Source organism: Sturnus vulgaris, chromosome 16 (genome assembly GCF_052056855.1).
Source record: "Sturnus vulgaris isolate bStuVul1 chromosome 16, bStuVul1.hap1, whole genome shotgun sequence".
Lineage (NCBI taxonomy): Eukaryota > Metazoa > Chordata > Aves > Passeriformes > Sturnidae > Sturnus > Sturnus vulgaris.
This window is the reverse complement of record NC_142258.1, coordinates 9410075-9436696: the sequence shown is the minus strand read 5'-3', so window position 1 is coordinate 9436696 and position 26622 is coordinate 9410075. Positions and strand designations below refer to the sequence as shown.

General features: G+C 41.2%; 1 protein-coding gene across 1 annotated transcript in view; it reads right to left on the bottom strand.

Annotated features, from left to right (window-relative positions):
* SHISA9 (shisa family member 9) overlaps window positions 1-26622 on the bottom strand; it is a 174934-nt gene that overhangs the window by 21336 nt on the left and 126976 nt on the right. The window lies entirely within an intron of this gene.

Here is a 26622-nt window from a genome sequence, read left to right as displayed (position 1 = left end):
CTTTCTAAGATAAATTTTATTAGTTGTTTCTAGAGTTCAATTCCAGCCTCTAAAACATTTGATCATAGTTGTATGCTGCAATCAATTCGCAAACCTAAATTTCAACAGATTTCAACATGGTCAGGGTGTCTTTTTTGCTGAGTCTTTCTCTAAGCTATGTATTTTGAGATATTTGGATTGATTGGCAATTCTGGAACCTTCTCATGGCTTCTGCAATTGCAGACAAGCAGATTTTTCTCCTGCAATGAGACCATGGTGCTGTCTTGATGACAATAGAGTAACTCCCACAGCATCAAGCATAGCGTAGAGACTGTGTAGACAGAAAGCTGGTCAGTTATGGGAAAGGCAGTTTATTGTGATGGATAGATTGGACCATCCTCCAAATGCCCAGAGGATTTGGCAGGAGCCAAATATCCCTGCAGTTTACCAGGATTTTAAGGGAATTGAGCCACCTGGCTTTCCACAGCTCATTAATAAGCAGGAGCTCTGAAGTCAGTTAACAGATTTACTGGTGGGAGAGAAAAAAACTAAAGGTGGTTTTTAACTTCTCTGGTGCCTGGTGCAGCCTCTGCTGTTCTCACTGGGGCTGGCCCTGCCCATGCAGAGCTCTGTCCATCCCATATACCTGTGCCTAAGTTGGGAGGGGACCCTGAGGTAACAGGACAAAAACGGTACCAGTGCTATCATCTAATAAAAGGATGCTTCTTCATGCTGCTACTGGTTCTTAATAAGGAAGAACTAAAAATGAGAAACTTTTCTGTTTCAGAATTTCCCAAAAACTATTGGAACATCTTTTGAATCTTTTTTTGATAGTTTACCTTGAAAGGATAAGTTGGTTAAGTCGGCAATTTCACAGAAACAGTTGGTATTTTAAGGAACTGTTATTATGTAGTAAGTAAAAATTCTCAGAATATTGCTGTTCAGTTCTAGCACTCGCCTGAGGCAACTGAGTGACTCTTAGAACAGGAGTTTCTGCAATCCTGTAACATTCCCATTCCATCTCTAGAGTACAGCTCAGGAAATCCTCTTAATAGAATGGTTTGAACCAATGCATAGCTGACCACTGTTTCCAAACCATCCACACCTTCCAAATATCTCTCTTCTCTGGCTGCATCTGTGAGTGCACTTTGAGCAGGAAAGGCAGCACAGCAGCATTTCAGTAAAGGGCAGCACTGAAGGTACCAGCATGGGTGAGACCTTCACTGTAAGGAAAGTGTATACCTTTTAACCCTACAGTCATTACTTTTACTTCTGAGTAGAGCTAAATCAGTACTTCATGGATGCTACACTTATGAAGTTCCCATGTGGCAATTATTACTCAATATGTCAAAATATCATGATTCCACTGCGTTAAAAATATTATGAGTACCCCACTCACTGCTGAAATTACTTCCAGCCACGGAGACTTGTAAAAGCAATGTAAATAAGGTTTAGTTAACTAGGACTGGTTTCTGTATGTGTTTCTTACTTAGAAGCATCAGTTTTATTCAGTCATCTCTCTAAACACAGTGGAGAAAGTTACCCCAGGAATAAACTGGGGAAGATGAACGAGGTGAGCTTGGGCTTTGTCCGGGTGTTCAGTGACAGACTCTGCTGCTCCTCAGTTGCTGGGTTACTGATGGTGCTGGGGTTTGCTCCCTGAGTGTTTACAAAGATGTAAAGAAATATGTTTTCAATTTCTAGATCTTCTTTGACTTCTTTCTTGTTAAAAGCCCAGAACTCTTCTAAATTATGACTTTCAAGTGAATTAAAGACAGTCATTCTTACACTGCCACACTGACTAACACAGTGCCCCTCACTCACAGCCAGATGCTTACACTAGGTCATCACACAGAAGACACAGCTCAAATTACTCATTCAGCTGGCCATTTGCACAAAGTGAATTAAGCAAAAGGCCACCTCTGGCAAAGTGCATTTAACCATATTAAAGTATGATTCCTATTTATAAAGAGGCTCCCACTGCAATGAAGTCCTAGAGCCTACAAGAGAAATTTCAGCTTGATATATACATCTGTCTAAACCTGAATCAAACGAAATTTTAGTCTAACTGGCCATTGTTGGTGAATGTTACACATAGTCACAAGCTCACTAAAGTGTGTGATCTGATTCCTTACCTTGATGTAAGTAAGTAAATTCACCTGTATTTGGCTGCTGCTTAGGAAATGTTCATAACTGAAGCAGCAGTGGTGTGATGTAAATTCTGCAGCAGTCTGGGCAATGGGCAGTGTCAGTCCAACCACTGCAGGAGCCCAGTAATTTATAACTAAAAAGGGATTGGCCTCGGTAATGTCATCATACTTAACACTCCTTCAGTCTCAGCAATACTGAATAGGGATTCTCCCAGGAAATAAGACATTTATCTAGAGCTACTTCACAAAATGTTCGTGCAAAATCTGAGATTTAATTTTTTTTCCTGAAGTTGGAAAGATAGAAAGTCTTACGTTTCAGGGAGGAAATAATTTTGATTCTTCAAAATATTTTGTGATATAAAGGATTGATTTCAGTTGGAAGAAATTTTAACCAGAAAAATTCCTACAAGCTTTACCGGTGACCCCTTATGCCAAGTGAAGTCCTTTATACTTACAAACCAAATATTCTGTGTTTGGTGTTTGCAAATAGCTGCTTCACTGAATGGGGACATCGAAAGCTGTGGCTGTTCTCACAGATTATTTCTGGCAATGTGACACTGGTGTTGTCCACCACAGTATTCCATACTACCAGCTGCGCTGTACCCCTGCCAAGTTATGTATTTATTTTTAAAAAGCAGAGTATGAACATCACAAAGACTCAAAAAACTATCTGAGCCACAGCTTCTAGCATGAATAATTAGACCTGATTAGCAATGGTGACATTGTAAAAAACCTGCAATATTCCCAACCTATCTTATTTTCTGCTGAAGTGAGGAAATGCAATGCCAGCCTGCTCTCTAACCTTCCGAGACTTTGAGGGGTTATTGTGGATGAAGTGTTTGTGGTTTGCTCTCTGAGTTCCTGCTACCAGCCCAAAAGAAAGAGTTTGAAATATTCGGGAGCTCACCATACACAAGCTAGATGTCTGATGGGCAGAAAATGAGACAGAGAGAAAAGGAAAAATGAAAAAGTTCTTTTTATACTGGAATGTTTTTGATTGTAATTCCCTTAAGATCTCTAGGTATAGAAAAGCCGCCGGGAGACACATGGAAAAGAAAATAACTGGAAGGAAGCTGCACCAAACCAGTTTATAGCTGGAGAAAGTGGGGTTTATATCCCAGCCACCAACAGTGAGCCTTTGGAAATGTCTGAAACATTGGCTTCTGGTCACATTGCCAGTAGCTGACAAATATTGATCATTACCTTATCTCTTTATTACCTTGACCTATATCTTAGCAATTGAAGTTATTACAATTAATTGTTTACTGCATTTTTCAAGTGAAAGTGCATTTTGGCACCCCTCTCTGATTGTGAATTTTGGAGTTAGTTTAGTGTGAGTCACATGGCAATAGTGTTATTGGTCACTGTAATTATTCTGCACTCTGTCCAATTAAGATGGTGTTATATCTGATTTATGCACTTCAGTCATGAACCAAGAAATGGGCATGTCAGCAAGTATGAAATACTAATAAGAATTCAATGTAAAGCCAATGATAGTCTCATGTACAAACAGGGCAAAACCCTCAAAGCTGAGTGGTTTGATTTCTGCATTTTCTATAGGATACATTTTGTGTTCACCTAGTTTGATTAATCTTGTCAAGAAGCTGCCAAACCTATGGGAGACTCAGGGTTAGAGGAAGGGCTGAGGAGGTTGCAGCAATAATGAGCTTGTTCACTGCTTCAGAGCCAAGAGCCTGCCATGGGCATCCCTTGAGCTCAGCCACTTCCCTCCTCCTTTTCAGCAACAGGAGAGTGAAACCTGCTCTGCAGCGTGGCCTGGGTATTCATTCCTTTCCGTACAATGAAGTCAATGATTCAGTGCTTGGGGACAGGGAAAATGAACAAACTCCATAGGCACAGAATGGAATCTATTAGGAAATGAGTGGTTACAGGCATCAGGAAAAGCACAAATGAGAAAGGCAATGCAGTAACAGAACAGGAGAGGGTGGGGGGAGGCCAGGAAAGCAGAATGAGATTTTGCTATAAAAGCCACCTGCAGACACACATACAAAAGAAATGAGAACAAGACAGACAAAAGAAGTCTGGGACGTCAAAGGTGAAAAAAGAGAAAATTCAGAACAAAATATAATAATAGCTGAGCATTTTCAGATTCTCAGGAGAAAAGGATGCCCTGAACTAAGTAAAATTGAAAATAACAGCTATGAAAACAGGAGAGAGCTGGGTGATTAGAGAATATCAGTATAAAATTGTTCCCCTCCCATCCATAACTACACTGACACAAGAAGCATATTTGCCTTTTTGTTCTTGAATATAATGTACTGAATTATAAGACCAGCTCATCCAGCATTGTGAATCCATACTCATGTTCATGTACAAGCTTCACCAAGAGAAGCTGCAGGTGCTGTTTCTGAAAAGTCCCACATGTTATTCAAGCTGTAGGATTTTATGGCTGTAAAGTGATTCCTTTCAGCTTCTTCCTGGATACCAAGACTCTTGTCCATTCAGGACTCACTGTTGGAGTGACACTCTTACCTTTGCCCTATGTATTTGCTCTTTCCTCTCTGTAGGTTGTCCCACTGCAATTGAACTGACCCTCCCAGAGGTTTCGTGTTTGTCCATTTATCTTACGCCTTTATAACTTTAGTATTTTGTGTCTTTGTAGGTATTGTGATACCATTGTCTTTATTTACATTCTTTACCCCTTCCTTCAGATTTGCATTAAATGTTGTATTTTAAAGGATATTCTTATTCACACCCAGCCCATACAAGGGTTTGTTCTGCAGAAGGTGATGCATCAAAACCAGAGTGTCGTGCCCATGAGACAGTGCCCTGCTTGTGCACTTACAGACACCCCTGATGTGTGTGGTCCCTGCTGCTGAACAGCCACTCTCTGCCCACACTGAATGTGTGACAGCAGGCTGCAGGAGTCCCAGTTGTGCTGATATGCAAAACAGTCTGAGAGGTGTGTACTTATCCCTTACTCTAGGGATTATTCCCAGAAACAGCAAACCAAGTTAAAAATTTATAAACTTGAACCCTTTTGTTTGTATTTTCTGTTACAAATATCCCTTATTCTCCACACAGTTGAAAAATGGTATTTCAGCTCTTAACTGATTAATGGCATTCTGCTGTAACATTTTCTACAGTGTAGTATAAGTCCTAAACTGAAAAGTATTCCTCTCATCTAATCTTAATTTCTCTGCCTTGCAATTTAAGTGATTTTGTATTTTTGCAAGAAGAGATTCTTGCAATCCAACTTCTTTATCATTCATTATTTTAAATGCTTTTTTTCCACTTCTCAAATATTTGTCTCTTCTCTGAAATAATAATTTCACTGCTTTCAATCTTTCCAATCTTTGATCATTACTGCTGCCTTTTCTCAACACTTGTGGCCTTGCAATGCAACTTCTTGGATGAGGTTCTACCCTCAGTAACCCACAGAGCTGTGTTGTTCTGTATATAATGCTATTGTAAGTCATCCCTATATATGTTTGTCCCTTAAGATCTGCAGACTGACCGCTGATGCTTTATATTTTATATTTACCTCCTGCACAATTAACCTCTTGCTCTGCTGCTGTGTCCCATGGTAAACGTTGTGTGGTCCTTCACACACAGATAACCTCAGTGGATCTCTGGGGATGAGCGTTCCTCCCCCGTGCAGGAGATGCAGGAGCAGCTCCAGTTGGAGGCTCTGAAGTCCCTCTGTCCCCGTGGTGCTGGGGCTGTGCTGGCAGCACAGAGCACAGGCAGGTGAAGGACACCCAGCCCTGCTGTGAGTGGCTGTGCACCAGCAGGGAGCACAGTGCTGGCTGACCCCAAAGGAGAGAAGCATGGCAGCTCTTGGCACCTCCATCCCATCCGAGACACCCCTGGGCAAGGGTACTGTGGGTGCAGTGTTCATAAGGAAGAATTATGGTAGGGGGACTCATGAGCTGATGTTCAGAGCCTTACATCTGGACATGGGAAAGAATGTCAAGGAGCCAGGTCATAAAATCCATGAATGCTCTGCCTTTAGAGCTTATCTTAGGAAGAGCTGATTTTCCTCTGGCAGGAGGGATGAACTACAGATGTATCAGTGAGCTGTGTAGTGGCAGTGCTGCTGCTGATCAAACAGTGCCCTATGTCTGTTTCTAATTGTCAAAATTCCCAAGTTTCCTTCCAGTGCTGTGGAATTCTCTACTGCTGTCAGATGAAGGCAATGCGACCTACACACACTCAAAACCAGATGGCCTCTTCATTCGGACTACTTTTATCTGAAGTGAAGATGAGGACAGAATTAATTTTACAATAAAATTCTCCCCCCTTCCCCGCTTTTAATTTTCTATCTACATCTTTCAGGCACTTACCTATGTGAAAGTAAGATATTGTATTTCTTTTAATAATGATATAAGGAGTGGGTGAATGGGTGGGAGTGGAGTTGAAGCATAAAAGCAGGAAAATCAATAGCAGTGTAGCCAAAGAGGTGTGAGGCTCCACTGCTGTCTGTGTCCAGCCAGGGAGGAACACTCAGTGTTCCTTTTTCTTACTAAATGTGCTGCTATCACTTTATGATTAAATCTATGGGAATTATATATATATGTATATATAAATCTTATGCCTGTGAGCTCTTCTGAACTCTTTGTGACAGGTTGCAAATGGGGAAAGTGACAACTGCATCTTTGTGTATCAGTTAAAATCAAGACTGTAGACTGAAGCTTCCCACTGTCTTCTAGATGAAGTCTGTGATGCCATGGGGTGCTGAATCCTCTGTGGTCACAGGCATTTAGGACATGGGGCCTTCATCATGTTTCAGGTTTGGGTTCCTTGTTTCTGGTTAGGCTCCAAGTGTGTAGGAGCAGGTTCTGTGAAATCAGTTGGCTGTTTTACTGCCATCCGAGGAAGGTAGGAGTGGAATTTCACTGGCCTTGTGACTAAACTGGTTGGAAGCCTCTCTCTCCTGCTTTTCATTTCCCCTGGGCTCCATGCTGTGCCATAACACTCACATCCTTGTAATATTTTCTGGACTCTTGCTTTGCAAAAGAGCTGCAATCTAAGGTTGGTTTTCCATGTGGACTTCTATTATGTGGCACGGGATCTCCTTTTATGAAGGTTATTTTTATGTCCTCTGGAGGTTTGCTTTTCCATCATAATTACTCACAGCCTGACAGACTTATAATCCTCTGATAGGATTTGTGACATTGTAATCTTCTCTACAGCTACCCATTGTGGCTTCACAAACAGAGGATTATAACCTCTAAGGAGGCAATAAGCAGATGAACTCTGGAGATATCAGGACCCTGCTTTCATATCAATTTCCAGTGCTTGAGTTGTGGGAGGGCAGGGCACAGGCAGTGCTGTGTTCTCACTCCTGCCCACGTTTCTGGTTTTCTTCATCTTCTTTTGCCTCACGTAGCAGAGTTGAGAAATTAATTAAACCCACCAGTTATACACACTTTGAGCGCTGCAAATATCCTTAGCTACGCAAATTAAGAAAAGATAAATTCAGCAAATTTGACTTACACAACAGAATTTCTTTTCCCATAAGGTAGCAGTTGTTTTACAAATCAAACACTCCTGTAACTTTCCCCAGAAATAAAGAGTCTGCTAAGATGTACCAGCCAGCTCGGATTTGTTGTTTTGACTGCTTTGTCTTTCAATGAATTTACTTTCTTTACAGCAATTAATACAGTTTTACACAATGGGAATGTGCCTGTCATTATAATGTTATTCTAAATATTTGTATGCCTTGTTTATTGTTTTAAGTGTAATGGTTTGAATACATAAAAAATTTCCTTGCTTCAGGCAACCCACTAAATTGTCTATTACCTATCCATATACCATGTAGTAACAATTTAGAAGGAAGACGCCAGACAGTAGAAAAATATAGAAGCCAACTTCATGCCTTTGTTATTTACTGTTTTTTTCTAAGCAGTGAGTTAGCAGTCCTCTTGCCTGTAGCTTTTGGGTAACAAATTCCCTGCAGGAGTCTCACACCATTCATGGGCAAAAGCAAATAATAGTGAAATTTAAGAAAGATAGAAAATAGGGAGGAAGTTGCTCATTGTTGATTCCATTCAGCCAGCAAAGGTGGAGGAAAATTTCTCCAGTGAATCATATGATGTTAATGTGAGGCTTAAGAAATATTTTGCTTCAACATTTATCTCCTGAAGCACATCCAGTGGCATCTTCTGTCCTGACATATCTGGACCTGCAATGGAGATGAGTGTGCTTTTTACTTTCTGGCATAATCTAATTTATTCTTTTAGAGTCTCTCTAAAGAGGAAATTCTATCAGGGACTACAGTGAAGCTATAACATCCACGTATGGATCTCTCCCAACCTGCATGTGCAGTCTTGTTAATGTCAGGTTGTTAGTCTGTAGTAAGCAATCAAAAGCTCATAGAAAAAAGACAGAAAGTCAGGGAAGAATTAGAGATCTGTTGTTAAATAAATAGTCATAATTTGTTATCTTTTAAAACAGCAGAGAACAAAATTCATTGCTTATGAAGAAGGTTGCATGTTCTCCTGTTGCACAGACTCACAGGAAATACAAATGACTGGCTTTTCAAAGGATGATGACTGTTCCTTGTGCTGCAGCATTTTATGTATTTTGAACTCTCAGCACCACAGAATGAGTGTTTTAATTCTTCTCACATAGAATGATTAGAGGTTTCAGGAATCCAGCCTTACTGAACACATCTTTCTTGAGGTTTGGCATTTCATGTCTTCTCATATGTCTCCTATCTTGCAGGATGTCTACTTAATTATGCCCCCTCTAATATACAATTTCTTCTCTGGCATCAGCAGAGTTTTGTTGATCCATTTTTTGCCTTCAATCCCCTAAAGCCCAGAAATCCTTTTATGTCAGACTGCTCTTCACAATGATTGTTCTTAAACACATTTAATAGGAATGCACCCTGGTTTTTACCGCATGTTTCAGCTTTTTACAATCTTTTGAATTCCAATTCTGTCTTTCAAAATCTTTGAAACACCTTCCAGCTTGATGCTGCTCACAAATTTAATATGTGCACTGTCCCATTGTCCTCCTCATTACTGAAAATATTGGAGGCAGAATAAAGCACTACAGAGCTCCATTCACTGCATCCTCCCATTAAAAACAGGAAAAATTTGGGATTATTCTCTGGAAGCAGTTTACAGATAATTTTGCACCAACTTTTTAGAAACAGCTTCTGAAAGCCTATTAAAAATCAGGATTTTTTATATCTACAGCATTCCCCCATCCAAAGGGCCTATTACATTGACATGAAGGGGAATTGCTCAGGTTAAGCTCCATTTATTCCTGAGAAATCTGCATTAGTGTTTATTCATGACCACGTCCATTTCTATTTCTTTCTCCCTTCCTTTCCCTTGTTTCTTAATTCATGAATTAAATGAATACTAAATTATTTTGTGTTCTTTTCTAAGGCTTGACAGCACACCTTGTTTTTGTGAATTCTTATTTTACAGAATTTCGTCCATTGGGTGAATTCTCAAAGATAATGATATATGGTGGGCCCAAGTCCTTTTTCCCAGAGTGCAGATGAATCCTTCTGGGCCATCAAATAGAAACAGGCTATAATTTTTCTTGACTTCCAAAAGGGACAATTTAAATATTTGAATCTTTAGATGTTAACTTATAATAACTAAAAATAAGTTGTTTTGTTTTTTTTTTTTTAAAGTAGTGTTTTGGACCCCTATGTATGGCTGTCTTTTAATCAACACCAAACCCTATCTAAACAGGTATTTATATGAGCCACAGTAATTCGGATTGGCCCTTTATGTAGAATAATACCCTAACATTTAGCTGCTTAGTTATGATGTGTTCCACATTGTTATTGCAATAATTTCTAGAGTTGAATTACTTTCTATTTACATAATGTTGTTTTATTCAAATATATGCATAAGAGTTTCAGGGGAAAATAATTAGGCAAGACAGCATCAGACAAATAACTCCTTTTGAGAAAGAAAATGAAGTCTTTGCTGGGGGAATGGTGCATTCCCAACATCTCTCTGAGACCTAGCCCAGCTCATTTGCTTTTGGCCACGGAGGTGAATCTTCCAATCTAACACTGCAAGCAAAGCAGAGTGGGTTTGTCCTGTGTGGGAAACACAGAGCTGAGCAGAGTCCAGCTCCTGCGTTTGCAATGAAATCACGTCCAACGCCCTGGCTGTGGGATGTGCTTGTCAAGGGCCCTTGTGGAGAGGTGTGACCCACATCTGGTGTTCCTGGCACTGCCCCACAGAGCCTGGACTGCCCTATAGAGACTGACACTGCCCTATAGAGACTGACACTGCCCCACAGAGCCTGGACTGCCCCACAGAGCCTGGACTGCCCTATAGAGCCTGACACTGCCCCACAGAGCCTGCACTGCCCCCAAGAGCCTGGCACTGCCCTATAGAGCCTGGACTGCCCTACAGAGCCTGACACTGCCCCACAGAGCCTGACACTGCCCCACAGAGCCTGGACTGCCCCACAGAGCCTGGACTGCCCCACAGAGCCTGACACTGCCCCACAGAGCCTGGACTGCCCTATAGAGCCTGACACTGCCCCACAGAGCCTGCACTGCCCCACAGAGCCTGGGACTGCCCCACAGAGCCTGACACTGCCCCACAGAGCCTGGCACTGCCCCACAGAGCCTGGACTGCCCTATAGAGCCTGACACTGCCCCACAGAGCCTGGCACTGCCCTATAGAGCCTGGCACTGCCCTATAGAGCCTGACACTGCCCCACAGAGCCTGACACTGCCCCACAGAGCCTGGCACTGCCCTATAGAGCCTGGGACTGCCCCAAAGAGACTGACACTGCCCCACAGAGCCTGGACTGCCCTACAGAGCCTGGACTGCCCCACAGAGCCTGGACTGCCCTACAGAGCCTGGACTGCCCCACAGAGCCTGGACTGCCCCACAGAGCCTGGACTGCCCTATAGAGCCTGGCAGTGCCCTATAGAGCCTGGCAGTGCCCCACAGAGCAGCCCCAGCCCTGGCTCTGCAGGACACTCCTGCTCTCTCCAGCCCAGCTGGTTCTGGGGTGCAGGGGCTCAGCCCGGAGCTCCTGCTGGGAGCTCAGCACACACCAGCTCCCTGCTCTAACACTCATTTTCTCTCCAATGTTTCCTGGTGCAGCCACTGATGACATTTCAGCAAGAGGTAAAATAACTCTGTTTCATGCTTAGGCGCCTGAGACAAGAAGTTATAGAAAATGAAGAAACTGATTTTAGAATACACTTTTCTTCTTGAACCTAAAATTGTGGATTTCACAACCTGTCCTGAGCAACAGGGGACAAATACCTGTCCATTTCCCCCCTTTGAATTACTACCGAGGCATTAACTAGGGGAGGGGACTTGCTTAATTTTTTTGAGTTTATATTGCAATTTTAAATTAAATTAATATAATATTTCAAGCTACCATTTAATTATAATATTACAAATAATCTTAAGGATCATTCAAAAGTGTGACTTCAGCCCTCAGATTATTTGATTTCTCTCTATTGATGATGTACATATCCTTTTGAAGGAAGTGCCAAGTAGATAGGAGACTGGAGGAAAAGGAGGACAGCAAATCTTTCCATAATTAGGACACAGGCAATCCTGTATCAATAGGAACTTTATATTCCTACTTTACATTTCAGTAATGATCCCATTTTATTTTGAACCTCTAGACTTAAAAGACAACTGTGAGACCTGCTGCCTCTCCCCTCATGTTATTTTAGGAACCTCTTATGTGTAATTTCTGTGATCAATAACATCCCTGCACATACCCTGATGTGCAGCATAAAGATGGCCTAGTTCTATTTTTGCATTTTAATGGCCTTTTGCACAGTGACACCTCTACTCTAAAAGAACAATGATGAATATATGTCTCAATAAATGAGAAAACCTTCCTGCTTTGGAGAAGCAAATTTCAGAGACTTTTAAAGGACTTCTCTCACCTGAACATATGTTGAAACTGTCCACCCAATTGCAATCATTTTGCCAAAATGCAAATTTTTTTTTCTAAGCAGTCTTTACTGAAAACAGTTATCAAAAAACCTGCAGTAGGCCAGGCACAGGTCCCTGTTCCTCTGGGAATGAGGTTTAATGGGCTGCATGATCATGGGTGTGCATGAATAAGATTGAGCTGCCAGGAGGAGAAGGCTGGAAAAGCCCTCAGCTGTGCAGCAGTGGAGTGGGGATGGATTAGCCCTGTTAGGCTGAGCAGGTGAGCCTGTGGGGACTGCCCTGCTGTGAGTGAGAGCTGATCCCTTTGTGGGGTGTGTACAGAGCCCTGCAGGGCTGCACGGATGGCAGCCAGGACAGCTCTGCTGGGCCACTGTCCCAATTTCCTGCCTTGTGCTCCCTTCTCTCTCATCCAGGGAGCCCTGACACCCACAGCTCCTCCTGCCAGGGAATTGTACTGGTGTCAGGTTTCTCTCAGAGCCTTTTCTTTTTGCTTTGTTCCTGTTCTTCACTAGCCTAAGTTAGACCTTTTCCTGTGCCTTCCTCCTCCCTATGACGTGTGCTGGGAATGACTGCTCGGCTGTGGGACATCTTCAGCCATGTCTTCTCTGGAGTTTATGGCTGGCTGTGCTACACTGCCCTCAAAAACATCTGCAACAGCTGTCTGTGCTGTCTCAGGGAGGCAGCAATAGGATACAGATCTCTAGGAAAGTATCTCCAGCCTAATGCTTTGCCTTCCACTTTGGTGTGAGTCTACAGCAAAGAAAGTTGCTTCCATAAACCCTGTTGGACAGTTTCTTTTATTTTTTTTTCCTGGAATCAAAAAGTACTCGTTCCTGAAGTCTCTCTGCTAGTAGGTTATTCCTTTTATAGCCTTTATTATCTTACCATTCTCTTCATTCTTTACTCCACTTCATTACAAACTCATATTGTATAATTGGTAAGCTGAGGCAAAAGTATAAAAATGTAGATCTGATATTTTGAAAACTATACTATTTAGAGTGAAGTTTTGATCAGTTCTCAGGCTTTACCTTGCTCTTGGTGGAACTGACACATTTGAGAATGGCAGAATCAGAGAAATTTAGAGCATTTCTGAAGCTCTTGTCTGAAAGTGTTTTATGAACACCTACCTTAATGGAGTTAGGCCAATATTTATAAACTGAATTTCAGTAGTTCAGCACATCTTCAGTAGTGGTACCTCAGTGCTGCTCAATTTACAAATGTGCTGCTACTGAATTAAATTCACAGTACCTTTTCTCTCCTCAGCAAAGTGCACTGCCTGTGTTTATTTGCATTTTTCATGACCAGTGTGCCCCACCTCACACAGAAACCCAGTACCCCAGTGAGCACATCTCATCCTATCCATCTCCTCGACCTTCCTGACAAGACCAACTTAGCAGTTTATTTTTCAGAGCTGTTTTATAACATCACTGAGATCAATAACCCTTTTCACAAAAGCCACTGAATAAAAATTAGTTGTTAAATTAACTCTCAGTACCTTGCAAATGAACATGGGTTGCTTTTGCCCTGAAACCTTGAAGGTGGGGTGGTTGTTATCCTATGACATTTCCCTCAGCTGTCTTTTGTTAAGCCACAGGAACTTATTTCCAGTCTGGAATATAATCACTCTCACTGGTGTCTCTATTAATCCAGTATTATCATTCCTAAATGAGGCAAGTGACTTCACTGTCTTGGGGATTTTTCTTCCTTTATTTAGTTACAATCCAAATAAGAAGCTGATGTCTTACAGTCCTTTACCTCTCAGCAGGTAAGTTGGATGGGTTTACAGAATGTGAGGAATCTTTTAAAACATACTCAAACAGAAATACTGGGTGTTGGGTTTCAATAATTTGTTACAGTGCCACTACATCAAATTTAAGTTCCTCTAAGAACCATGATTAGCTGATACAAAATGATGAATGGGGACTTCTAATGATGTTAATTAACAGTGCTTTTGAACCCAAGTGCATCTTGGCAGGAGAACAACACCCAGGACAGATTTTGAGTGTCTGCCCAACTGTACCTGCCTGAAGTAAAATGTGTCAGAAGTCAGGCTGAATAGGGAACAGCTTATAGCCCTTTATAACACAACCTCTTTTGTCATGTCTGTCTCCTTATTAGCTGGACTGTTGTCACCCACTGGTCTTTCACAGTTGAATTCTTCATCTCAAAAACTAAGTACAGGCCCAGAAGGAAAAGTAAAATTGATACTTCTATTCCCAGGCATTTCTAGTTATAACCCATTACTTTGCATACATTATTTTTGGTGGATTGCAGAATGCCTCTTTAGCTTTCTCAGAATGTCTTCCAAGACCAAGGCTTTGTGGACTCCTGCCAGGCACACACACGTATTATTTCTGTGCTGTCCTTTGCTTTTATTGTTGGGAGCAAAACTGTCTTGGCAGCAGCTTTGCTACTCTTGTCTTGCTCTAGAACTCATAGAAACCAAAGTCTCAACCTTCTCTGCCTTATTGTCAAATACAGGCAGGTGCTCAGGGCTCTGCTTTCTGGGAACTTGCACTTATGACAGGTTAAATTACTTGTCCCTGAAAACTGAAATTCTGGGCACAACCTTATCAGCAGGGTCTTAGTTTGGGGTTAGGTTTTCATCCCTAGGACTGTTACCTGCCTGTAGGGCTTTTGCTCCTGGGCAAGAACCTTCCTGCTCAGCTGACTGAAGCAATGAACTCTTTCAGTCTTACATAGATTATTAGGAACACTTTTCCATGCAATCTTGTTTTTATTTATTTATTCCTGATGTGCTAAGAATTTGCCAGGCAGAAAAAGGCACAGTCCTTGCCCTAAGGGAAGCCTGCTGGAAGCTCTAATATTTGCATGCCTGTGAACTTCCTCTGTGACCAAAGGCAATGTCCTTGTATTAATGTATTAATTCTGTCAGAACTATTGCTTCTCACAGCATGGTACTGTAAATAATTTCTGTTTACAATAATGGATCATTACTCAAACTTCCCACAGAAACTCAATATGCTGTAAGTGGCTTTCCCTTTGTATTTATTATAATTTACCTCCAACGTTAATCAATGCTACCTCAGGAAAATTCTCTTTGTATTCTATCTTTACAGCCAGAAATACTGTGGTTAATAATTATTTTCCAGTATAATAAAAGATAAATCATATAGCAATTATTTAGGCTTCTCTTCTGTATCTATGGATTTTTAGACCATGTTTTAATCTTTTCCATGTAATGTCTATGCCCTATTAAACAAGTCATGTTTCACCCGGGGTGGTTCTTGCTGATGTGATCCCTTTGTTTGATTGGTAGAGTAACCTGTCTCTCTTTCTCTGTCTTTCCTAGGAGGAAACAAGTAGATGTTTATTTAAACAGTAGTTGTGGACTCAGAGTCCAGTCCCTCCATTCCCAGCTCCACCACAGTTACTTTGTGTGCTCATGGTGAAGTCACCAAAAGACTTCAGTCTTTGCAGTGTTAGCTGTACACCAAGATTGGTCTTGGGAAACCCTTCATGTACTTCTGCCAGGGGGATTTTCATGCATTTTCAGCTAGAGAATTGTTATAATAGGGAAAAAAAGAGGTTTTTTCATTTAAACTGCTCTGTGCAGACTTTCTGGGAGTTTTTGTTTGCTCATTGCATTGGCCTGGCAGAACAGATTCCTCTATGGTTGTAAAATTAAGGATAAGTATGAGGCAGCTTAGTAGGAATGGTTTTGTCTTCAACAGGAAAAAAATGGTTGAAATGTGTATGGTGATATCCTACAGCCTTGTTTTACCCAATAGCTGGAAACAAAAAATGAAGTTAGACAAAATATAATAACCAAGGCAATAGCAATAATGTCTCCAAGAGAGATGGATCTGCCATTCTATGCCAGTACATCCAGTGTGGGGCCTTACCACATCAGCACAATCCACACAAAATGGAATATGGTAGCCAGGAACTCAGATGTCTCTATTAGAACTTGCAATCTTAATGCACAGAAAGCACATGTACAAGTGACCTCAGCAGTAAGATCTTTTTGATTAAATTCTGTATCTGACAGAATCACTTATATTCACAGAGAACCACTAATGTTTTGTTATCTCCTCTAGTGCTTACAGGAATTCACATCAAAAAGCCCCAAATAAATGGAAAAAAAACTTTGAAACAGAGTTTGTCTTTCATTAAACACCGGTTATCCTTGCAGTTCAGAGTGAGGAACTGAGTATAAAAGGTAGAGAGCATTACATACACAGACACAGGATCAGGAGTCAGAACAGCTTCTTTTCTGAACCCTCTATCTGACTTATATTTGGGTTAACAAATGCTCAGCTGTCCTAATTTCTTTCAGAAAATTATAGGAGAAAAAGGATTATTTACTTATATGCTGTACATATTTCATTGTTTGTTCTAGGTATTAATGCAATATTTTCACATTCTACACAGAACATGGAAATTGGAAGTGTTTCCAGCTTCTCCCCATATTTTAATTAGGTTTTGTTTAAATGTTTGCAACTCAGGTGTGTTTCCAAGCCATAGGAAAATTCTGTAGTTTTCCTGCTACCACCATAAGCTGGAGAAAGCTGTACTACTGGGACTTGTCCCACAGATGAATACTGTCAGAATTCCTCCTTGTGTGTCAACAGTTGTTGCATTGATTGAAATAGATTGTCAGATCTTTCTCTCTTCAGATTGGAGACAGACCCAGAAGGCAGATAAATATGTGCTTAACTGCCAATTATGAATCTGTTTGGCCTTGGAAGGACTAAAAAATGTAATAGGAATTCTCTGTCTCTCTGAAATTCAATAAGAAAAGAAAGATTTTTCTATTATGTTTTCTTTTTTTATCCTTATGGGTGGATGAGCACCCTTTGCTTAGCTATTTCTTTTCACAAAATAATAGAGGCTCAAAGGGCATTTCTGTAATTTATTATACATGCATCAGTCCACTTGACTAGGGATTGGTGAAAGAACCTGACCTTTATCATGATAAAGGGAATATAAGTGAGGAACAATTTTGATGTTGTAGGCACTCTGTCTTGTGGTGTACATAAGCATGTATTTGTTTTCGAACAATAACTGTTGTCACTTCCTGGCAAGGTTTCCTTGTAGAATAATCCTTGTTCACACTTGATGCTTGGACTTCCTACTGTGCATTTAAAACAAAGGCTTGAGAGATTTGCTTAGCTAAAGACAGTTCTGCTTAAACGTGCCCAGAGCTGGGCAACAAAGCTGCCAAAGGGCTGGGGAGAGTCCTGTGACAAGCAGATAAGGGCTCGGGGAGGGTGTGCTTTGGAGGAGAGAAGGTGGAGGGAGGATCCCGAGGAGGGGACATGGAGAGAGAGATGCTGATCCCTCCTCCCTGGTATCCAGTGGCAGGATGTGTGGCAATGGTTCAGCACGGAACCAGGGGAGGTTTAGGCAGGAAGGAAGGAAGTATTTCTTTACCAGCAGGGTTCCAGGCTGGGCGCTGGAACAAGCTCCTTAGAGAGGCAGTCAGTGCCCCAGGGCTGCAAGTGTTTAAGGGCATGTGGACAATGCCTTTAACCTGCTTCAACGTGCTCAGGCAGTGCCGTGATCACTGCACTTCCAGCTGGACAGTCTATATTCTGTTCTGTTATTTTATGCCAAAAGTTGAGAAAGAGACAATGAATTAAGAAATTAAATTGGTTTTTTCAGAAGTATTTTTCTTCTGTAAGTAAAATACGCATACCCTCTATGCTTCAGGGTATTAAAATAAGAGGCTTTTCTGGGGAGCAAAGATGCAAACAGGTGCTGTGGTCTGGAATGAGTGAGCTATTCTGCCAGCAGCAGTTGCTGACTTTTGTTTCACTTTATACCAGTTTGCTTGGGGAGCCACATTGCTCCGCCTCTGAAGTCATATTTTTGTGAAACAATAACACAACCCGTGTAAAAGGAGGGAGAAATGCACTGCTTTGCATTTTAAATCTGAACCTGTAAAATCGCAGCTCAGTGCACGAGCAGATTTGAGTGAGAAGAGTCTCTGCACTCAGGTATCTGTGTCTGGGACAGCCCAGCTCTGGTGCTTCCAAAGCCAAAGCAGCCTGCTCCCAGCTGAACCAGGTACTGCACATAATCACCTTGTGCCTTTACAAACATCACTCATGAGGACCCCTAGACCAGTTGAGGACAAGAAGACACAAGAGCAGGCTTTAACCTGTATTATTTTATTTTCCATGTGGGACCCATCTGATAAAAGTGCTTGAGCACAACGTATTAAATATCTAAAGCCATCCCACACAATGCTACTCTGCAGGTACCTTAGTCTTTTTCTGGCTAAGGACCACATATCCTCAGTGTAGTCCCTGATGGTGGATCATTTTCGTTGTGTGGGGGGTTTGGAGAAAACCCCAGGTTCCAGCAATATGGTTTGCAGGAACTGCTGTTTTCAGGATTCAGCCCTTTGCAGTTCAACCTTCAACCACGCAAGCTGATTATGCAGGGAAATAGCCAAGATTTGCATGAGGAACTAGAAAACATGTTATAAAATTTTAATATATCCTCCTCCAAATAGCTTTCGTTCATACCTATTTTTAGGGGGAATTCAACTAAGCATTATCAGAGCCAATATCAACAGCACAGAACGATATAGCTGCACACAGCCATAAGAAACAGCACCTGTTAATAACCTAAATAATGCTATCACTCTTGTGTTCTATTGGTGTGATTGTTTCCAAGAACAGAATGGAGAGAGATGTGCTAAAGCTCTAAAGTTTGGGCAATTATTGTGTGTCAGCAGCAGCTCCGTGTGAGCCAGGACAGCCTAACACTCGGAGCTGTGTACAACTAAATGGCATAAGTGTGTCGATATATTGTAGCCAGTGATTGCATATGTGTCTGCTTCACAGGAAAGCTGTATTTTTACAGTGTTATAATCATTGGAAGAATTAAAAAACAAAATCACCTCGTAGAATTAGAAATACTAGTCTGGAAAGGAATTAAGGTAAAACAACTGGTTGCTTGGGAAGGTCAGCCACCCTCTCAAGAAAAAGCCAGCTCGATTTGGGGTGTAAACTTTTTTTTGTTTTGAAAGCACCAAGGCTAGAATAAAATGTAAAATAAAATGTGTTAATAGAATGGAATAATTCAGAGAAAATACAAAGAACTATAATCTATGTTTTGTTAAATTATGAATTCACTTGTATTCTCCAAAACACTTGAAGCTAAAGGAGTCTGTGCAGAGACCTGAAGCCCTGTGGTAAAAGTTAAGGCCCATACCTTAATTCTAATGAGTCTTGAATGAATAGTTCTGATTTCAAAACAAACTACAACTAGAACAGCCTCTTGAATATCAACTAACTACAAGTATCATAATCCTCATGAAAGAAAAAGATTGAGTCTTAATTCTAGCTATGTAAAATTATATCAAATTCAGTTGTGAGTTCATGTTTTCCTGTGGTGGTATCAGTAAGAGGAAAAATAAACAGAAATAAATGCCTGTGGGCAATTCAATTGTAATTGCTGCTGGCATTAACGACATTTATTATTCATGTGTTTTTTCCACATTCATAAATAGCATAGAATTATGAGTATTTTTTTGTTCTTTAAGAAGAGTAAAATGAGGTCTACAATTTTAAATATTGTAAATTTGTGTAAATATAATGTTTTTCTCTTGTCCCAAGTCTTCAGAAACAGATTACTTCACAAGTCTCACAGAATTGTTGTTTATCTCTTGGTTGCTCTTAGTGTGAAATCCATCGGGCTCTAATCCTGAACACAGTAAAGCCTGTGGCATCAGGCCTGCATCCCAACAAGGGGCTGCTCTCAGAAGAGTGGATTTGCAAAGGGGCTTGATGGAGACAGGTCTGCAGCTTTCGTGGAATCTGTGATTTGGAGCCTCAGCTAAAGCTGGTTCAGAGGTGCTTTGGAGGGAGAGTGCTGATTTGCACAGCTCAAAGCAGCACCCGGGGCAGTGTTGGCTTCAACCCAAGGCTGATGAAGAATGGCCATGGCTGGGAGGTTCTGTCAGGCTCTGGTCCCTGCCCAGCGCTCAGAGCTGCTCTCAGCTCCCTCAGCCTCTGCCACACATCTGAGGAGCTGCTGGGGACATGGCTCCAGCTCCTGGCTGCTCTGCAGGCCACCCATGTGGCACTGGGATTTTGGCCTTTCAGTCTGCAGCTCCTCAGGACTTGGCTGTCCAGCTCCACAGCTGTGTCCATGGCATACAGGACAGCCAGTGCTGGACTCACCTTTTGAAGGGACTCCTAAAATACTTCGTTTTCATTCAAACCAAAACCAAACCAAATTCTGAAATTTCAAAACCCTTTAAAGCACAAATCAGCTCCCTTTACTTTATTGCTCTAGGTTGTACCTATAGTAGTGTTTTCCTGTGGTAGTAAAATAAAAGGAAGCATATTTGGTTGTTAACGAGCAATAATATGTATCCAGGATTTCTCTTTCCTGAAACTACTACCTCCAAAACAAACCAAAGTGCAGAACATATTCTGGAAAATGCATAAGCAGAAAAAAAAATCATATCAGCAAAGTTGCAAAATCTCTTGAAAATCTAGTTACACTAGAAAAGCATCCTTCAGCAACCGACGTTTTAATAGGAAATAACTCAGTATTCTGCTGACCTTTACAAGTTTAGCCTTTATATAGGAATGAACTGTTTGAAAAATGTCTCTAATTCAGTTGTCACAAACAGGCACCAGAATGTGCTTGATCTGTTTCATGAGCCGAGGCTTCATTTTGATTTTTCACAAGCACCAAGTTTGGTCTTATGCTGTCTCCCATAGTTCTCAGCTGCCTGATCACATCTATTTCCTCACAAACAAAAGGCTGCTTGAAAAATCTATGTATTGTGACTGAGATAATGAAGATGATAATGGAAAGTAATCTTGGCAATTATTGCAGCTTACACCCTGAAAAGCAGACCCTGTCTCATTTCCAAGAATCCCACAGTGCCAAGCTGGTGGGTGAAGGAGGAAGGATCCAGAATGCTGCTCACATGCACATTCCATAGGTCCAGGAGGGCGAGGGATGCCTTTGATCCATGTGCAGATAGGCAGCAGCAGTGCAGAGTGCTGCTGCACAGCCAAGGTATGAGACATAACGAGCAAACATTTATGACCCAGAGAGCTCAGTAACAACAGCAACCCAGACTCCAGCTGTAGCTGGTCATTATGTAATGCTAATGCCACTTGCTCACCCATTTGGACTCCTTTCGAATCAAATTGAGCTCCTGCTTCATAACATCTAGCAGGACAAAATATATTAAATTGTGACAGAGGAAGGAAACATGAGGAGTGACAGACTGTCTGATACTGTAAGCCCTCAGACCAGCCAGGCCTCCTCCAAGCAGAGAATGACAAAGATAAATATGAAAGAAACTAAGTATTTCAAATCAGGTTTTACTGAAAATGTGTGAAAGGGCATGTAAGGACCCTGTTGTTATTAGAAACAAATAATGACAATAATCAGTAGAAAAATGTCATGAAGAGTATTCTAAACTAGTAACTGACTTTCTGTACAGAACTGAATTTCTAGAACTAATTTTCTAGTTCTATTTATTAACAGTTCTTTTCTAAAGAATGTTTATGTAGGTGAGAAAGTATAAAACCACTGTTTCTGTATTTCCTTAAAGGCAAAGGCATAATTGGACCATTAAACTTCGTTACTTTTCTGGAGCTGATGTAGTTCTCTTTTTGTGGTGGCCGCCCTGCAGTGGTTGTTTACAGCTGGACTAACACATCCTGCAGGTAGCTGCTCTGAAATGTGCTCTTCTTAAACCTGCTCCTCTGAAACCTGCTATTCTGAACCGTGCTGTTACACTCAGAGGTGAGGCAAGCTGAGGCAGAGGAGTGATACTGGCTCCCAAATTCTGTACTTTGTAGGTGCATCAGTCAAAGCTCCTCTCTCTTCTCCTGCACCAAAGGCTGTGCAGCAGGGGTGAGATCCTCTCTTGTGAATGGTGCTAACAGGTAGTGTCTATTGTAAATGGGTTTATTTATACATTGTTTCAAAGTTCTCAGTATATTTTGCCCTAAGCCAGAGCAGCTTTTCCTCCCCAGGCCCACAGGAGCCATTCAGACGCGGGCTCACACGCTCTTGGCAGCGTGGCTGCAGGCTCGGGGCAGCCCGTGGGGTTTGTGTTGTGTTTTGGCAGAGCTCTGGGAGCAGAGGAAGGGATTGCAGGTTCCCTGAGCCCTGGGCTCCAGAGCCGTGTGTGTCCCTGTGTGCAGCACGAGGCCAGCAGCGGCAGGAGCTCTGTTGGAGGCTCGGAAGCATTGGCAGGGTGATTCATTCTGCCGGGGAAAGTTGGTCCCTGCTGCAGAGGCTGAGTGGGAAGGGAGCCAGCCGGGCTCTTTCTTCAAGTGGCGTGCACCAGAACACGAGTGTGAGCGATTTTGATGAGGTCACGGGCACAGTAACAAGTATTGTGCCTGTTGCAGTGAGGTGGAGCTGCGTTCTGCCCAATTTCCTCCCTCCAGTTCTCTCAGAAAGGAGGAGTGGAAGGACAGAAAGCCCTGTGGCACCACAGCCACAGCTTGGCACTGGTGTGCAGGGGCCCCAGCGGGGTGTTTGCAGGACAGCAGAGGCTGCCCAGCCCTCTGGGGCTACTGGCTCGCTGTCCTGGCCATGCCCTGCCTGGCTGCCCAGCTCCAGTGGCTGCTGTGGCCAGGAGGCAAATGCAGCTTTTCCACTGGACTGCCTGTAAAGAGCAAAAAGCTCCTCAGTTTATCAGAGATCGTGTTTTTTGCCCTTACAAGTAGCTGATAGCAGACAGGGAAGAATTGCTTTTATTTGTCCCACATGCTGTATATTTAAAGAAGCATTGTATAAAGGCTGCTGAAAAATACCTTTTTATTTCCTTATTTTTTTTAAATTTAGTTTCTTTTTCTACTTAGCTGCAGGTTTTTATACCCAGAATTGAAAATATTCAGTTCTTAACAAAATGACCTTTATAAAAAACTGTGAAAGGGTCTAGGAGAATAAATCAAAGCCTCTCTAATTAATACCTCAGAGACATGTTTTTATTTAATGTTTTCTTAATGCTAGAGTGCTAATATTATAGTGAAATACATTGAGTTCCCTGCAACTTTGAATTGACTGATGACAAAAAGGAAACATATTCTGTCACCTACAGTAATCATCCTACCTAAAATATAATTATTTTTCCATATCTACATAATGTGCAGGTAGACTGCATGCTCCCTAATTGTACTAATGTTTACAAGCAGTTGTTTAACACGTTTATCATAACCAAGCCTTCATCCCAGGGATTCATCTTTCTGCCTAGGCCCTCCAAAAATGTAGTGGTAAATCTAGGTATTACTACACCAAAGAAACTGTGGTGTTTCTATTAAGTACGTGTCAGGTTTCCAGGAAGTTGTAGACTTAAATAAATAGCTCTTTCAAAGAAAATGAGAGAGCAGTTCTGTCTCTTTTTTTGCGTGTCTCTTTTTGATACAAGTTGAAATGGTGTCCCAGGCCTCTCCTCAATTCAGAGGTAGGAGCTTGATTGATTTGTTAGTAACTGTGCATAGAAAGCAAGGAGATGAATTACCCTTGGAAAAAGAACTCAAGCTGCCAGCTCCAAGCTGTAGAGGAGTCAGCAGAGCAGAGGAGAATAGTCTTCCAAATGTTTTAGTAAAGGGAACAGGAGAAAAAGATCAGTAGCTGATTAATCATGTTGCTGGTGTTTTCAGGGACATAGGCTAATAGAAAACCAAATGTTAGGAAAATATATTTCAAGGAAGGCCAACAAAAAAAATGAGAGTAATGCACCCACTGACAATGTTGTGTAGAGACTAAGAAGGGTGTGGGAAGGAAAGAAAAGCAAATGAGAGGACAACTCATGAAGGAGCAAATGAAAACCACACAAATAATATTTTTTGAAGGTCATAACAACAAAAGAATGAAATGAACAAGAAAATTTAAAAATTACCTCCCTGAAATTGTGTTTTCTTGTGAACAGCTATGGTAGGTGTTGGGAGTTGCTTGTAAATGACAAAATGGCAGAGTCATCTGTGTCCTCAGATCATCATGTGTAAATTGAATCAATACTGAAAATCTGCTCTGAAAATGGACTTTGGTCATAAGGTTCTATCTTTGACATTGGAATTTCCTAAGCCCTTACTTGTTGGGTAACTTCTGGGGGTATTTCCTTCAGACTGGTCCTCCCTGTTGCAGAAATATGAACTTTTGAAGGCAGCAAAATATCACCAAATGAAGGCAGAAGTGACAGCCAGAGAGAGGGAAGAGACCTTTCCACACACTGCATAGGAAAATTTCCCCAGTGCCATTGTCCAGCTTCCCTTTGCAATTGAGACCCTTCTGTGCCAGTGCAACAGCTTGAAAACACTGCAGCTGTCTCTGCCAGAACAGTCCCAGTCTTCTTGGAAAGATTTAATGAACTTCATGGTCTTAGTGAAGAACAGAAGGGATTTCTTTGTTGTCAGGATCATTTATTAATAATGGTAGCTGTTCCATTTTTTAAAATGTTCAGTAATTTCTCCAATACACCTTGTAAATGAACCTTAATAAATATGTGGTAGGAATCAACTTACCCTAGTAATTGGTATTTAATAGCATACAATAGCTATAATTTACAAAGCTAACTTCTCAGCATAGTTTAACTCCTAATTAGCCCTCGGGAAGGACTAACCCTCCAACAGTTCTTTGTTTTTAAAATGTTTTTAAAAAGTGCACTGTCAGAAAACACATCTGACTTTGGTTTTGCAGATTTCCATCAGGGTGAGTTACATGTCTGAGAACAGCCAACAAATGGCAAATAGAAGGTGATAAACATATTTTCGCTTCAATCTACTGCATTTATCATCTCCAAATTCACAAGTACAACTTTGATTTTTTTTTCCCCTTTTATGCAATTTAAAAATGTATCATTACTTAATTTTACTGTGTGGGCAGACTTGGACTAATTTAAATTAGAGGAGACAACTTTCTCAGCAATTCTGTTTCTCTAAGATTGTTACAGTGCTCTAGACCAATTTTATGGGGGAAACTCACATAAGACTGACTGATGATGATGATGATACCAGAGCCTGAAAGGAAGCTGTGATTTCAGAGACAGATTCCTTCAGGTATCTTGGCCTCACCTCCAAAATAGCTTCAAATCTGATGATACTTGATCTCCAGTTCCCAAAAATGTCTCCTGATTGTTCTGGAATCTCTCTGGATGGTTATCCAGGGTAACCTGCAAAGCCAGCTGGAGGTCTCCAGGAGAGAGGCCATGCTCAGAGGGTTGAATCATTGGGGTGATGCAGAACTGAAGAAGCTGTTCAAGCCATGTATAGTTACCCATAATACTAATATTCAGAAGTTTCTTTCTAAGCACTCTTAATTCAACTTATTTAACTCGTTTAAACAGCTATTGTAAAGCCTTTGTTCCTAGTGACATTTTAGTTCTTACTAAAGAAACAGACATCATGTCATTACATCAGTGCTATTAATTATTATCACTTCTCCTGTGATTGCTGCCATTTTTGGGCAAGCTGTTTTAGCAACAGTGGCACATCAGAAGAGAAGACACTTTGAATGAAGTGTATAGTTCGCATGTCAAATTCAGCTTTCAGGTGTTGCTTTCTTTTTCTTACACTACCAAGACAAAATGTTTAAATTTGTTTATTTATAAAATTATATTTACTATGCAAATCCACTCAACCAATAAGCAAAGTAATAACTACTGTCACATTACTTAATAATATTACTGTATTTTTGTTTGCTTCTATTTCCAGCTCCTTTAGTTATCTTTTATAAAGTCATGCATCTTCCAGATTAGTTCCCCTGTATTTCTATTATGGTGGTTTTACTTGTAATCTTCCTCCCTTTCTCTGTCTCTCACTTCCCCTCCCTTTCCTCTTTTCTTTGATTATTTTTCTGGGCACACTTTGCCAGCTGTGCACAACCATTCAATCTCTGAGCTGTCTGTTCCATTTAAAATATATATAAATGGCAGTCTTTCCACTTTTGCCTTTTTCAGCCTCCTGTCAGTGAGATTTTCTTTTTGTTGCAATTACTCAGGAGTATGAAATAAAGTTCTCAGCCTCACAGTATTATAATCATTCTCTGCCTACACCAGTTGTTACTTTGATACAGTTCTGTGTGATTTAGGTTTTCCCCAGAAAGCATGAAGTTCTGATTTCTTCTGCCAGCTCATTTCAAGGTTCAGGGGAGCTGCCTCACCCTTAGAGAACGCAGGGATACTTTTAAACAGTATGAGATAAATTTTCAAAATGGTGCTTAGGAATTACACATCTCATTAGCAAATAAATGAGATTCATCAGCACAACTCACTTGCTTCTTGGAAAATATTCTCCCATAACACCTATAATTTGCTGAAGTTAAAAGAGGGGAAACGATGATAGTGAGCATATGGATGTGCCTGGAAGTTTTAGCTGGCTTTAATCCTTTGGTAAATGGTTTGAGTGCCCCGTCATTGCTGCCACTGGACATGGAGTTGGCATGGATTCCTTGTCTTAGAGCAGAAAGGTGTTTTGGGGAAAAACGTCATCTTCTGCCCTATACACACCTGTACCTAAAGCAATACAAAAAAGTTTGTCCTTTTTATTTTTGCACTGCCTGGCCCACAGCAGAAGATTGGGAAAAGTTTGGGGCTTGAAGGAAATAGGAAGCTTGCTACTGCATAAACTGAAAAACAAAAGTATTCCTGAGAAATTATT